At 33.2% G+C, this 13,095-nt stretch overlaps 1 pseudogene; it reads left to right on the forward strand.

Moving 5' to 3' along the window:
* The first annotated feature begins 207 nt into the window (after positions 1-207).
* Positions 208-12,794, forward strand: LOC128121182 (zinc finger protein 431-like; annotated as a pseudogene).
* The last annotated feature ends 301 nt before the right edge of the window (positions 12,795-13,095 follow it).

A 13,095-nucleotide genomic window follows, 5' to 3' on the forward strand; every position in this document is an offset into this window, starting at 1 on the left:
GACAAAATGTAACAGTGTCAACCTAAGTCATGGATTGACTGCCAAACAGGACACTCTGACAAATAAACAAGTTTCCAAAATGAACCACACTTTATACTGCATTTAACCCACTAAGGGAAACAGATTAAATGAGTTTTAGTTTATATACTCTGTAACAACTGAAATACTGATCATTTCTCAAGAAGCTGGAAACCAAGAAATAGAAAAATGAAGATTCTTCTGTTAACTGCTGTCATCGGCTTTGTCGACACAGAAGAGGTACTTAATATTGGATAAATTTTATTTTTCCTAAATAAAAACTGCTTACGATATAGTCATAGGTAGTGTAACAATCCTTATCAGTTAGTCTAAAGCTGTAGTTGTTACATTCACAGTAATTCTATCCATCAGAGAAAATGGATTTAATGTCTTTTAGTTTTAACAGTGCTTGAGATTTGAAAAATTCAGCACAAATATATTGTTTGTGTATTTGTATGGTTATACTTGAAAGACATTAGATAGTATGCATTTTATAATTTATTAACATAGAGCTGAAAAACATGTATAGTATTATTCAAATAAATATGAGTTCAATTTCTCCTCCTCTACAAAAATGACTTATATGTTCAAATGGACTTTTTAATTAGAGTAATATAGCAGAATTCTGTTTGTAGCAAGACTTTATGTTGGATTTACTGAAATCACAATCATAAATTTAAAAACATAAAAACCTGTTATAAAAGAAATGTATTTTAATAAGGGGAGGTATAATGTGTAGGTTTCTGTGTAGGAATGACATTTTGTCTCAAAACTTACAGTACATAAAATTTATTTGTGGGACAATGCTGGTAATAAGAAAGATGATTATTTGCTTTTGTGTCACTTGCTAGTACTGTGGGAACCCTTCTTTGCTGACTGGAAAATTTCAGAAAATCCCCCATGTTTATCTTCTAAAGTAATTTAATTTTCTCCTCCTTTCAAGCTAACATTGTTGACTGGAATACTTCAATTATAAAATAATCATTAGCTTCAGTGTCCTGTCTAAATGATTTTGATTATACAGTAAGTCCTTTTATATTTCATTGGATGTATACTCATATTTCTTTGCTTTGACAACTAAACAATTATCTCTTCACATTTCTGGATATTTGGTAATAGGTAGAATTTTCTTAAATACAATTGCTAGCCATAAGTTCAATGTTTGGTTTAGGATGGTGACAGAGGAGATGGCCTAGATGGAGATTGACATTAAAAGGGGACATGTGAAAAATTTTTGTAGTAATTGTTTGATTTAAGTTTTCAGTTTAAATATATGTCATCTAATTTAACTCCCTATTTTTTTTATACTGTAGGTCACAATGAGCATGAACTGTTTTGCCCCCAGTGAATCCTCTCTCTACTCTGTGCTCATTTGTATTTTACAATCCATCTTCTTTGAAGTCACCTTTCCCCTCATGGACAGTTGAAAGCTTCCTGGGTTCTAAATATATTCAAAGTAAAACACATAAAACATAAATGTGAAACTAGTGTCAATATGATAAGGAAAGTGTGATACTGTCTTTCTGACCCCAAGTTACTTTGTGCTGTATAACTTTTAATGATTTGTCCATTTTCCTACAACGTTCATGATTTGATTCATCACCCAGCTCTATTTTGAATCTATACTGTGGTTTTCTTATGTATTCCATTTTCAATGAGCATCTAGGGTGATGTGAGTTTTAGCCCTTTTGAAATGAATATTAAATAACATGAATATAATATATCTAGTATCAAGACACAAAGTCTTTGGTTCTATTCCAAGGAGTGGTAGATAAGGGTTTTCTTCTAGGTTAAAGTCTTCTTTGAGCAACCTCCACAAACTCATTCAAAACTGTCTTCTCTGGATTACATGCCTAGTAGCAGTGGATGTATGTTCCCTTTAGACTCAGCCCTCTTAACATTTTTCACCAGTCTAATCTCTGACCATGACCTTCTAACTGTGAAAAGATTGAATATGAAAATTTTAATCAACCCCTCTCTTATGGTTATGGATATAAAGCTCTCTTCCTTGGAGGAATGTCTGTTTAATTTAATAACCCCTTATACTTTTCCTTAATTATTGGCATTCAATACAGTTTTGTAATGAGATATGAATACCATTACCTCAAAATTTCCTCCCTCCTATCCCCCCTTATCAGGCCATATTATTCAGATTTTTATGTTTTTTATTCCCATTTTTTTTTACTTTTTTTTAAATTAGAGAAACTAGTCTGTTGGATGAGTGTCCCTGAAAAAAAATGATTTCTTTCTTTAATTTCTCTGAATCTCCACTCTATTGGGGGTTTTCTTTGTAAATTGATTTTGTTTGAGGAGATGTCATTTGTCAATACTTGAAGTTTCTTCAATTATTTTGGTGTTCCATTCACAACATCTTTACCTGTGACTAGAAGATCAATTATTGTCTAAGAAATCATTTTTTTTTGTTTTGTTTTTTGAGTAAGGGTTTCTCTGTGTAGTTTTGGTGTCTGTTCTGGATCTCACTCTCTAGACCAGGCAGGCCTTGAACTCACAGAGATCCACCTGATTCTGCTTCACGAGTGCTGGAATTAAAGGTGTGTGCCACTGCAGCCCAGCTAAGAAATCCTTTTTTTTTTTGTTCCAGGACTTAAAAGTTACAAACCATGTCAGTTCAGTCTAAGTTTGGTAAGCAGTATATATGTGCACACTTTTCTTTCAACACAAATTTCTTCAATCTTTCCATAATACAATTTATGCATGGAAGCTCAACATGGTTTCATATTTTAGGATTGTAGCATTATTCATGGGAGATCAACATTGTTTTATATTTTAGAACTGTTGCATTTAGAAACAGGAAATGTCATTCTTTACACACATATCTCTGATAAGTATATCACATATGAATATCTACTAAATATTTTAACTGACATTACAAAATTTATCTGAGTTTTCAGAGTGCATATTCTTTTTCAGCTTTTAGAAAAATATCAAACCCTCTACTTAGCAGCTGATGATTTAAAACTAATAGAGGAAAATGGGCCACTAAGAATTCATGTACATCATGTTCTACAACACAATAATTATGATGAAGTTGGCATTACACTTTATATCAGGTAAGCTACATTCATTCAGATACAAGAAGCAAAATACTGAATATTAATTAGTAGTGCACAGCCACAATTTCCTTGACATTGTGTGAAAATAAGTCAATGATGTCAGATGGTTAATCATCACAGATATATCATATCATAATATCATATCAACATAGGTCATGCTGTGCTGACATGTTACCCCAGAATGCAATCAAGTGCAGTGAAATTCATTGAGATACCAGTGTGGGAAAGTGGTTCATCACATACTGGCTGAGAGACTAGGATGTGTCAGTCTCAATATTTAGTTCAGCCTTCAAAATGCTGATTTCTATATCTAGAATAAGTTTATTCAGGGCTGGGGAGATCTATTTGTGGAAGATGAAAGGGGAGCAATTGGAGCTTCCATAATGATCACGATGTATTCCTTAAGCTGTGATATATTTCTTAAAGTCAAAAATAGAAGCCAATGATAGAGCTGTTCTTGGAACCGTGGTAAGAAAATCTCTGGGTAGGAATAAATAAAGGTGGCCTGAGCTGTTTGGGGCCACTTGAGTGCATTTCACTTGGTGGTCAGAAGTTTTTCCTGTGACCACACCCCTTTCTCAACTTAGCAACTGAGCCTGAGATGAGCCTGAACCACAGCAATAATGCTACATTTGTAGATGTGAAGATGATGTCCATGTTGGGTGTAACACCATGGGTCACAATGGAAACTTCTTTCTAAATAGTCAAAGGTGATTTTGGAGAATTAGTAGATTTTATAATAGTGACAGAGTTATATGCTTAGGAAAGAATGACTGAAATATTCATATGGTATACATACATCCCAGGAACAGAGTTTCCATCTCCACCATTATGTGTACACCTGCCCTTCCAATCCCAGCTGGGGGTATGTATCAACACAGGAATCAAAAGATCTGTATTATCTATGTATTAGTGTCTAGCAAGTCTAAGTTGTAAATGAGTTGGAGTCCTACAGGGCAAAGTGTATATATATATATATATATATGTATGTATATATGTGTGTGTGTGTATAACAATTTTGGTAACTTTAGAGTTCTATTATAAGATAATATTATAATTTTTGTATTAACAAAACTGAATAAAATATTTATAACAAATACTCTCAGTGTTTCCATTCACAAATGTATAAAAGCTTGTAATTTGTTCACAGGAGGGCAATATGTGGAGCACACATGAACTTTTAGAATTATGTATTCTTCACAGTGGATAAAAAGTATTGCAAGTGATCTGTGTGTTGAAGCCAAAGGATGTATACACAATGTCGCCTGATGAAAATAGATTTTTTGTTATTTTGTGTTTAGGCAAAAGGATAGATGCCAACTCTACACACTTCTGCTTCATAAATTTATTGCTTTCATCATAATACAATCATGTGAGTATCTTATGCTTTCAGGTGACTAAATATACATGCAGTGCATTACATTAACACTCATAGTACTTAACATTGTGGTAGCTTTAAGAAATTATTTTAAAAAATAAACTGATTCTGAAGAGGTTGATATTTGCATCGTTTCAGATGACTTGAGGCCATTGCAGAGCCAAAGTTACAGTGAAGATTCTTATGTGACAGGATTCTGGATATTCCCCGATAAATTCTCTACTCTCCCAGAAAGTTGGGTTCAGAGAGAAAAAAATGGAGCCAGAGGTGTTTGAAATATTAAATCTATTCTGCTAATGATCCTTCTACATCATTTTGGCTCCTCATCTTAAATTTCCACAGACATCGCAACCCATGAATCAAGTGGGAACGTTTACACTTTTTGTCCACCTTCAGTGGATAAGTAGTTTCTAGAAGACATTTTACAAGTGTTTGAAACAGAAACTCTAAAAAATGTTTGTTTAGTGAAATTATTGTCAGTTGATTATATGGACAATCTTGGTAACTGGAGAGTTTTCTAGTATAGGATAAGATAGTTTTTGCATGAAGAAAACTAAATAAAATATTTTGCCTGATGAAACAGTAAGAAAGTCAGTGTTTGGAATTCATACCAGTCTGAAAATGTAACAAGTGGTTTATGAAAATTATAAAAACTTATTGGGTTCAATCACCTGAATTTGATGAGAATAGAAAAAATGGATCATACATATTTTGTTGGACAATTATAGAATTTCAGTACTATACTTTGTTAAATATTTGTAAAAAGTCATATATAGAAAGTTAAAATTACACATGTTGGTTATCACACATTTTAGGGAAATATAAAAAAATACATAAACTTGTATTTTAGGATTATTTATTTATTCAAATCATGCGCTAACATTTGGGTTTTTCAATTTTTATTTATCACATAAAATGTACATTAAAGTAGAATTTTGTGACACACACATATATACATATATACTTATTTCACAAACCTTAATAATTATTTTTATTACCAAATTTCTAAATAAATTAAAAGTTAGAATGCATATCTTGAATTTTATTTAATTTTCATAGTATATTCATAATCACAAGACAGTAATGACTGTCAGTGACAATTCAGAAACTACAATGAATTTTTAATTTTTATTCATTTATTTATTCAGTTTTTTGATGGTAGAATTCCTACTTTATGCATACACAAACACAAATAACCAAATCAAAGTAAAGAACAGAATATATATTCATGCTATTTAATCCAAATGAAATATTTCTTCTCAGTCTCAGGTGTTTTCTCATTTGATTTATATCCTGTTTCAAACACCACAGTCATCATGCACATGAACTTTGTTGAAAAGAATGGAAAATATGGAAATTTGTGTGCAGCATTCTGTAAGTGTAATATCTAATTTCAGGTGGTTATGAACATGTTTATCTTGCCTTTTTACAAGAAAATATTTAACACCTGTTTTTAAGAATCAGCATTACTTGGCAGGAAGTCTCTCTTCAGTTATGTACAGGACCACAATTTTGGGTACATAGAATCCCTAACTAAGTTTATGTATCATATTTCAGTCAGAAATGTCTATGAAGTGTGTGGAAAGCATCACATATACAAGACATCAGTTTTCACAACCAAAGTTTTATGTGTCACACCATGCCTGGGGAGAATTAAAAAAATATCTTCACTAAACCGAAGACTTTATTTTGACATCAAATTTATTGGAAAATTAACAATGCTTATGATAATGAATATAAACTATCAGATATAAGTCCATTTATTGTGAAGTACCTTGGTGTACCCAGAATGCTGACTTAGTCCCCATATATGATTATACAAATTAAAATATGATTATTTGAAGAATCATTAGAAAAATTACATCTACTAGATATCAAATTAGAGATAGGCATTGGTGCTTTGCAAGAAGAGTCTAGAAGGAAATGATTAATGAAAACTCTGATATGTTGATCATTCTGAAGTGGAATGTTGCACAGTAATCAAAATACCATCAGCACAAATCAGAGTTGATAGATTAAAAAAAAAGAAGTGTGTGTGTGTGTGTGTGTGTGTGTGTGTGTGTGTGTGTGTGTGTGTTTGTTGATTGAGTAGAAAATAATGGGTAGTAGGTCTGAGAGGATGCAGCAGCAATGTGTATTTGATTCAAATCTACAGAAGAAAATACTCAAGAAATGACATTTAATAATCAATAAACTTATATAGACAACAATATTTGAGGAATCCTTACATCAAAATGTCATATTTCTAATGGTCATTTTTTACACTTCTGTTGAATGGAGCAAAGGAAACCAGTCTCAGTAAAGAATTATGGGACTTCTATGTGGCAGTGAGTGAAATAAAAGGAATCCCAATTAAAAAATATACAAGACATCATCAAAAATGGTAAATAACTGTGCTTTGTTACTAGAAAAATTTGATCAGAAATAACAGAAAAATCACAAAATTTCCTGATTTCCATTTCCAGTTTTAAAAACTGAAATTAAAATTATTGAGTAAATGAATTACATTTTCACTTGGTATATCCTATCCTTCACAGACACCTGTCTTCAATGAAGATCCTGATTTGGTGAGTTGAAATCGAATAAAACTCTTTTTCTATTGAAATTAGAATAGTTTACAAAGAAACAAATCAATAATTTAATTAAAAATGACACCTGGAGATACATGATCACAATACATTTTTTTGTAAATTTTTAAAGTAACAGAAAATGAAGAAACAACTTTCAATTTTTGGTATACTATAGTGACTGAAATTATTTTAAAAATATCCCCATGTGTTTTACAGTCTGTAGAGTTGTATAGTATTTTTTTATTTATTATGTATGGGATTCAAACAGAAAGTGAAATAATCATTTCTTTTCCAGGTAATGTGAATAAATATACTGAAGCAATGAATCATTAAATATGATGAATATATCTGCCTAAGTGTTGAATATGCTATACTGACTAGACTTAACAATTCACAATCTAAAGGGGATTTGAATCTGTCAAACTTCCATATATATTTTTCTGCACTAAATTTTATTGTTTACATGAAAAATATAACTCTGGAACTTGATAAAATGAGGTTCCTGATCTCTAAAATACTTAGAATCTTTCAAATATTAAATCCACCCACTTATCTTTAGTCTAGTCCCTATGATCAAATTTCTGCTTAAGAATTCTGTTATTCTGCACCTCCTCTCACAAACATGCATTTCTATCTCTTCTATAAAAGTTACTGTATTCATTCACATTTAATATATTTTCATTGATGTTTCAAATTACACAGGTTGCAAGATTCAGACTACTTGCTACATATTTGTCTGTGGCATCTACTTCACAAATTTGAATGTGGACCCATCTTTCTCTCCCAATTGTGCATTCACCTTTCTTGTGATGTTCAAATTCTTCACACTGTTCTTTTCTAAAGTTTCTTCCCTGGCCCTGTTTAGTAGAATTTTCTTTTTCTGTGAATCAATGAATAAATTTCATCTACTGACATAAACTGTTAAAAATTTATTGTGTTATTTAGATCTTCAATATGGGACTAATTACTTGTATGAATGTGTGTATAGAGTGTGTGTGTGTGTATATCAAGGTGTTTGTGTGCAGTACAAGCATAAAATCTGGGTTAGAGTTCCTCCTATCTACCTTCATCTGGGTGCTAGGCATCAAAATCAGATTGTCAAGCTCAAGAATCCAAAGCTTTGCTGGGTGGTGGTGGTGCATGCCTTTAATCCCAGCACTCGTGAGGCAGAGCCAGGCAAATCTCTCTGAATTCGAGGCCAGCCTGGTTGACAGAGTGAGTTCCAAGACAGGCACCAAAACATCACAGAAAAACCCTGTATTGAAAAACAAACAAACAAACAAACAAACAAACAAAAAATCCAAACCTTTACACACTGGACAATCTTATTGGTCTTATGTGTCATTTTAATTCAAACAAATTTTTGAACTAACTCAGCCATGCACAATATTGGCTGCACTTCAAAATTGTGTGTGTGTGTGTGTGTGTGTGTGTTGAGTGTGAAGTTCATATCAAATGAACTTCCAAACTTAAAATTGCTCATTTTTAAAAACTTCAAATAAAAATATAAATCAGTTGAAGGCTTAGTGCCTGGCACTAATAGAATAAAGCTATCTGATTTGATCCAACAAAGCAGGATCTGTGTTCCATGAACACATGATGAAATATTTTGTAACCATGACAACTAAATGGAAGAAGTAAAATATTCAAAACAGGAGTCATGCACCTAGGGTCTAATATTTCCTAAGTAATGAGCTCTAGCCCAGGATTACAGAACCTGACATGTAGATATTCCTGCAGGTCCGGCCTCAAATCCAATTTGAAAACTATAGATTTCTATGATAAAATCCAAATATTACAAAACTAAGTGCATCTTGTCAGGGATGAGTGTAGTAGCATTCAGGATCAAGTGCTAAGTAAGACCACTGATTTCCTTTCTACTCTTAAGTGATGTTTTACAGCTTATATTACAGTGAAAAAATTCAAGAAGTGGATCTTAAATATATGACAAGTCTATGGGTTGTAGAGAAAAACAGGACTATGTATTTTCAGATGACAGTCAAATGCTGAACAGAGACAGGAATTTTCAGGAAGATTATAACTATTATAAAGAAGGCCTTTGCTCTACATTGGAAGTCTAGCAAGGTGTCCTAAGGGTAAGAATCCATCCTTCTATGCCATCAGTTAATGGAGGGATTAGGCAAAGTGATTCCCAGTCCCAGGAAGGAACTTCATACAAACCCTGCTGCAACTCTGATCCAACATGGTAGGCACCATCAGAACTTAGAAGCCAAATTGGGAGGAATCATTGATGGTGAATTGGTTCTAGAAACCAGAATGATACAAAATTTAAGTTCATACATTGTTAGTCTGGGTTTTCAGGTCAGCACTGTTGTAGCCATGTGTGTTTGGTATGGTAAGAGCTCCAGTGAGGACACTGTATAAGTGCATTGCATGATACTATGATGATGCAGCCTGCATTGCATTTGGAGACCATAAGATGTTGAGATACTTAAGCTATGAGATATCTTCCATGGAGAGCTGCATATATGGAGAGGAAGTAACCAAAGAGAGAGATGTATGGGAAGTTGTGGGTTGAGAGCCATCTAAGCCCTTTGAAAATGAAGCTCCATGTGTCTGACACAGAACTACTAGATTTGATGGTTGCCCTGCTGAGTTTCTGTCTTCTCTTTATCCAAATATTTCCTCATTATGTCTCAGTTCCTCTCTTTTGGAATGGGAATGGGTTTTCTCTGCCATTTATTTGTTGGAAAGATTTAAATTATTTTCTAAATTTATAAGATGACACAGTCAAGAATTGTCTTGAGTGTCAAAAGAGACTTTGGACATTTGAACAATGTAGAGGTGTTGCAGACTCTGAGGATTATTGAGGTGGCTAAATGATCATGGATAATCCTGAGCCTATAGTGATGTGGGTCAGAATCTAGTCGACTGTATGAAATAATCCCAGATAGGATGAGGTATTTGAACATATGTCTCTCCTTGGCAGCTTTCTTCGGGGTGCTTTTAGAACCTTAAGTAGGAAGAAACTCTCTGGATGAAATATCTCATTGGGGGGGTATGATATGTATCTCTATAACCTCAACTCATTTTCTTTTCTAGGTTTCTATTATGTTGTGGTTGAAATGAATCAACCATATTCCTACTTGTACTGTCATGACTTCACCACCATTATAGATGGTATTACTAAATCACATAAGATAAAAATAAACAAAGTAGTATTCGATACTAAGCCATTTTCTAGCATGGATTTTTTAAATTTTGCTGTTTTTATATTTGTTTCTGATGATACACTTTGTCTGAGTCACCCTGACTGTCCTAAACATAGTTCTATACACCAGCCTGGCCTTAAACTCTGAGATTCACCTGACTCTTTCTTCTAAATGCTTACATTAAAAAGTTGGCCAACATTCCAGGGTTTTTTTTATAGATATTATTGGGTGATTGGCCTAGAGTATACAATTTTGTACATGTCAAACTTATGCTGTTTTTCTGAGCTTTATCCTTTTGGCAGAAGATATCATTCTCTTTCCCAGGATGGCAATATTCATGACAGTAATAGTACCTGGGTCTTCTAAGTCTTTAAATTACATGTGTGTGACATTCCTTTTGCTCATTTTGTTTGTTTTGATTTTTTTTAATAATTATGATTCTTTTGCGTGTATACATGGATATGCACCACACATATGGGTGGCCGTAGCAGCAGTCAAAAGAGAGTCTTAAAATCCATGAGCTTGAAATAATGAACAGTTGTGTGATTTCCCCATTTAAGTCCTGGCAATTGAACCCATCTATATGAAGGAACAGCAAAAGCTCTTTACTTCTGAGTCATCTGTCCTGCCCTGTGTTGATTATTTATAATCAATGGTGATATTGCTAATGTTATCATCTGTCTATTTATAACTGTTTCAATAAACAGTTCTTTTTAGTAAGATTTTTTAAACTACAGTTTAAACTAGAGCAATTCAGGTTTCTGGAAGATGAATACAGAACTTGAGTGAATGCCTAACTCTTTGTAGCAACTTCATTAAAAAAAAGTCTCTGAGTTTATCCTATCTTTTTTTGTACATTTGATTGATGTTTGCAGTGCAGACAGGTTCTTAATATCTACTTCTTGCTGTCCTGGAACTGATTGCATAGACTAGACTAACTTTCAGCTCAGAAGCACATATACCTGCCTCTGCTTTCTGAGTTCTGGGATTAAAGGCATGAGCCAATAAACTAAGCTTACTCATCTTTTTTTGTAGTTAGTTATTATTCATACAGTTTCTCTGATGTGTACTCAGTACTGCTGATGTGTTTGCTTGTCTCTCTATGTCTGTTAATAGGCATTTCTCTTGCAAGGCAATATCCCATTCAAAGCATTCAGAAACAATAGAAGCAAACCTCCTATTCTGTTTCATTCTAAAATAAATTGATGATTATATTGTAATGTCTGGGTTGTAGAATAAGTGTGAGAAGCACCAGAATTATATGACTATATTGTCAAAGAAGCATGCATTTACAATGTTGTCAGTATCATGTTTTTGTTTTATACATATGTATGGCATACTTATGTATGGCATAGTTTAGGATGCCATGACCTATGATGATGTGCATGTCAATTTTACTCAAGAGGACTGGGCATGGCTGGATCCTTCCCAGAAGAATGTCTATAAAGATGTGATGCTAGAGACATATATGAACCTCACTGCTATAGGTAAATTTTCCTTCACATTTTAAATTAAGACAACAACTGTTTCTTGGTTATTGATGCTCTGTGGTAATTCTGATTGAGAATGAGGAAGAATGAGGTGACTAAATCAGACATGGTTCTAAGGATCACTGAAGATAGTAACTTAAATTTTGCACAAATTTCTGTAATATTTCATACATTTTCTCATCCTATATTTTAGGATATAATTGGGAAGATCTTGAAGTTGAAGAACATTGTCAAAGTTCTGAATGACATGAAAGGTAATTTTCATGTGAAAGCTGATACAAATGTGCCCCCGGATATATTTTAATGTATCCTTAAGTTGTTATTTTTTTATTTTTTTTATTTTATGTATACACTATTCTGTCTGCATATATGCCTACACACCAGAAGAGGGCATCAGTTCTCATTACAGATGGTTGTGAGCCACCATGTGGTTGCTGGGAATTGAACTCAGCACCTCTGGAAGAACAGTCAGTGTTCTTAACCTCTGAGCCATCTCTCCCGCCCATCTTTAAGTTTTAAAGTAATGCAGCAGTGTAAATAATCACAGCTTAAAAAGCATTCATGATGTTAATAATCCATATACCTGAAAGGCAGGTAAGTGAATTGTGTTGGCAGGTCATTCTTTTTAGAAGAAAGACAAACAATCAATACCTTAACAGAAATCAGCATTTGAATCATAGATCTATCAGAACTGTGTTGTAGAATTGCCAATTCCTTTAGATTCATATCACTCATACTACCAAAGGTATATACATTGAATATATGATAAGTCTATGTCCAAAACATTCTAATAAGCAAGTAGTCCATAGTAAAGCTAGTGTTAATCTCTAGTTGTTCTGACTCTGCTAAGTTTAATGAAATGGGTTGTTAGATTCAAGAGTTAAGGGAGGATTATAGTGGAGAATCCTTAAAACCTATAGGACATGTCCATGAGGAACAAAATGTCAAACTGTGTGGAGGCATTGTAGAAACTTTGTATTTGTTATTCTTCATTTACTAGGAATATCATATGTCACTCTGGATACAAGCCATATGAACATAGGGATATGGAAAGAAGAAATGTATCTTTGTCCATCTCAGAACAATTATAAGTTGTGTAGTAGTTCCATGTTGAGTAGACATGCTAAATGTGACTCAAGTTTACATGTAATTGGTTTCCCAGCTTAAAAGAGAATACATCAGCAAACAAACTGAAGAGAAGCCCTATGAGTAGTGGGAAGATATAATACTTCTGTCTTCCCTGGTTCACTTTGCAAATATAGTAGGATTCACAGTATAGGAAAATATGTTGATGAAATAAGTGGGGTGAAAGTCTGAATTCTTCTGGTTCTTTTCATATATATAAAAAAATCTCCTTGAGAAAGAATATGCCATAAATGTGAATCCTGTAAT

The sequence above is a fragment of the Peromyscus californicus genome, unplaced genomic scaffold, assembly GCF_007827085.1.
Source record: "Peromyscus californicus insignis strain IS unplaced genomic scaffold, ASM782708v3 Scaffold_32__1_contigs__length_542415, whole genome shotgun sequence".
NCBI classification, from domain to species: domain Eukaryota; kingdom Metazoa; phylum Chordata; class Mammalia; order Rodentia; family Cricetidae; genus Peromyscus; species Peromyscus californicus.